Source organism: Athene cunicularia, assembly GCF_003259725.1.
Source record: "Athene cunicularia isolate RWA chromosome 9 unlocalized genomic scaffold, athCun1 chr9_part1, whole genome shotgun sequence".
Classification (NCBI taxonomy): Eukaryota; Metazoa; Chordata; class Aves; order Strigiformes; family Strigidae; genus Athene; species Athene cunicularia.
Genome location: NW_020799110.1, coordinates 24,119,117 through 24,122,788, shown reverse-complemented (window position 1 = coordinate 24,122,788; position 3,672 = coordinate 24,119,117).

Sequence of the window (3,672 nt, the reverse complement as noted above, 5' to 3'; positions counted from 1 at the left end):
CCCCCGCCTCTGCGGCGCGGGGTCCCGGTCCCGGGGCGGGGAGCCCCGTCCGGGGGGTTCCAACCCGCCTCAGAGCACGGAGAGCTGGGGCACGCGGGGGGTGGCACGCCGTCCTCCGGCGATAAACCCATCCCTGGGCGCTTAACCTGGAGCCGGGTTTCCCCAGATTCGGTGGGGAAACAACCATACAGAAGACGTAACTTACAGAACACTTAGCCAGACCAGTTTGTGGAACGCGTCTTAACCGAGAGCCTGGGAATCCCAGCAAGGTCCTTTAAGTGTCCCTTTGAGAGCAGATGTAGGAAGAGAGGCGGGTTTCAACTACAGATTCTCGGCTCTGGAGTTTAGCTCCTCCAGCAGCCCGCCAGCTCCTGAAACTGGTGCTCTGCAGCTCTGCCAGCCGCGTTTTAAACGCGGTGTAACTGCTTCCCACAGAACGGAGGCATCGGTGATCACCTGCGGGTCAAGGCAGTGCCCGTGCGCTTCCCCCAGCTGAGCGCACCGGCTTTGGGGCGGTCTCTAACACATCTCACCACAGGCAGAGGACCCAAAGACCGCTGCTCGGAGGCTTCTGAGTCTAGTTGTTTTCTGTGCCCGTGCCTCAGCTGAAGCACATGTGTGAGCTTACGCCTTACTACACGTCAGAAGCCCCACACAGAAACAACACGACGGTTCCCCCCAAAAGCCAGCAAAATTTATGAGAGATTGTGCTTTTTGGACTAGTCACGCAGGCATGTAAAAATATGTGGGAAAGTTGGGTCGTTCACCTCACTGCCTCCAAACTGCTTGTTCTCCTGAGGAATGAGTAAGGAAGAAGTAAGCGACAGCAAAGTAAGAGCCCCAGGGAGGGGAAGGATGGCAGTAAGGAAGAGGAAAGTTGTTGCTTTCTTATGAAATCGCCTAATGATTTCCTATTAAATCTTCCTTATTAAATTCATGTATGACATACACAAGGCAGATTAAGAGGATCTAACTGCAAAGACAAGGAGAATTTTGTAGTGAAGATCATGACTAAGGTGACACATCATTACCACCAAAATTTAAAAACTGTGAGTCAGATACACCCCATACACCCCAAATCTTAATTCTTTTACAGATGACATTGTGCCTTTTGGTCTCTTGCTGCATCTCTCAGTGATGCACAGTTTAGAATCCTAAGGCTTACAGAGTCCCAAAAACTTGGTACACCTCATCTTGGAGCTTGCTTTGGAGGCTTCCTGGAGCACAGAAATGAGCCTTGTTCCTGGAAATATGTGGGGAAAAGAGTCTGCCGGGGATGATGTAAAGCCTGACCTACCTTGTTTTTAAATGGGGTCTGTTTTGTAAATGCGAGTACCGCACATGTAACAGGTTACCAAGTACATTATGTGGCACAAGGTTATTTCAGCCGTTACTCCTGGGTATTTATTCCAATTTTATAGCCATAACCCTTTCCTCACCCCAGGCTTTGAACATGTCACTTGGAGACCTATGTCAGAGATCTCATCTAATCAATCCAACTACAGTAACAGCAGAAAAGAAGCACCAGAGGAATTTACACATGTATTGCCAGGGCTAGAGGACCACCAGGACCTTGGTTCCTCTTCCTGGAAAATCAAAGAGGGAAAATCAAATACAGACACACAGTTAACAATGCTGTCACTCAGGTCTGTTGAGGGGGATGAACTTGAGGAATGCAAACTCCAAAGAGATGAAGTACTTGATAGAGAAGAAAGGCAGAGTCATAAACCTCTCATCTGGTCTGGCTGCTACAGAATGACTTGGGATGACACAGGGGACCAAAGTAGTACCTAATTTTCTCTTTTCCTTCTCAAAGCCTGGGGTTGGATACTTGCTGCCCTTGTGTACTGAGGGCTTGCTTCCAGCTCTGCCTGAAGCAACCTTGGGGAAGCTCTCTGTGAGCTGCAGGTGCACCCCAAGGTTACAGCACGAAGCCCTCAGCAATCATACAGCTGCTGAAGTGCACTGAAATACTAACTGCTGACAGGAAAAGAACTGGGACTGAAACCCTTGGGTTTTGGCCTTGGAACCATCCCCTGAGCTATAGATCACTTCACAAACCAAAGCGTTTCCCTTCTTTGTATACATCTCACTTCCCCAAACTGGGTGACAACAGTGCCTGCAGCAGGGACTACAGTCATGTCATTCCTGATAAAATCCTGAGAGACTGAAGCATGCACGCTGCTTATTCACATGCACTCTGCTATCCCCATGGTGAAACACTAGACTATCAACCGCCAGCACAGACCATGCTGCTAGTTTCCAAGCCCATTTCAGGAGCTAGAATTGAAGTGCAAGCTCTGCCACAAACCTCCGTGATTAAATGTCCACCATCGGGTCACCTCCTAAACAGGGATAAGAGCACTTCTTGTCTGACCACCTGCCTATGAGATGCTCACATATTATCATAATGAGAAGCTTATAAGTAGACAAATTAAAAATAAACCCAAGCTGATAGAAGCTCTTCAATGGAGAAGCTATCTGCAAGTTTACGCAGGATCCAATCTCAAATTACGAGGCACATCTATTCATTTTGCTGTTAAGTTTGTATGCACACACAGGATTTGGGCTAGGTACATTTTAGGCAAATTGAAATAAACATCTTCAAAGTGTCATGATGAAAATGTATTTTTGGCATCTGTTATAAATTTGACGTCTTCTGTGTATATTTGAGGACCAGATCCATTTTCTGAACATTCTCAGTTAAAAGAATGGAGCTTGGCAAACCATGAGCAAAAGACTGTCCAACAATGGGCAGAAAGCGCTAGAACTGAGGAAGATAAAAAAAAGCACTGTGAAACACAAAGATGAGTAGACAAAATGCAGAGGAGGAGAAAAGCACACAGCCAGCCAGCAGGATAGTCAGAGGAAGACAGAAAATCCATCGTGCTGTGGAGATCACCTCTTGACAGTCCTGAAAAAAAGCACTGCCCACTGAAAAGCTGATCCAAGCATTAGGAAGAAGCAAGAATGATGAAGAGCCGAATCGTCTGGCATGAGTGGGGAAAGCTACCCTTAAAAAAAAAAAAAAAAAAAAAAAAAAAATTTGTACAACCTCAACTTTCACAGGGATGTCTCGTTTCTCTAGCACTTTCCAAAAGTTTCGCAATGCAGTGGACATGCCTCTCTTTTTCATATTGATGCAGATCCAGAATTGTACAGGCAGCAACACAATTATGCCCACCAGACCTCCAGCTGCTTTCAAAATGGACCTATGCTGAGTTACAGCAACCTGGAGTCTGACAGCAAAGCCAGAGCAGGAAAAAACCCAGATAACCTTATCAAATTGCATTGTATCTTTGATGCCACATAAAATAATAGAGCATTCCCACTTGAATTCAGTGGTGTTCCTACCTTTTTCACTATGCATCAAGTGCAGAACTCACACAGAATGGGGAGTGGAGAGGGAAAGGAGATGGGCAAAGCCTAAGTGGGCTACACTTTCCTCCCTCTCACCAGTGACATGTAATGAAACCCTCAGCACCTTTCCATTAGACAGTTTTATGCTACTTTTGATTCTGTGGAAACGTTAGAAAATCTGTCACCTTTAGATTAAAAATCTTCATCAAAGTAGGAGTATCAGTACCCTTTCTGCCCGTTTCTTTTAATCTCTGCTATATCTGTCTCGTCTCGTCCGGGATTCATGAAAGATCTTCCCCTGCCCCCCCCCCC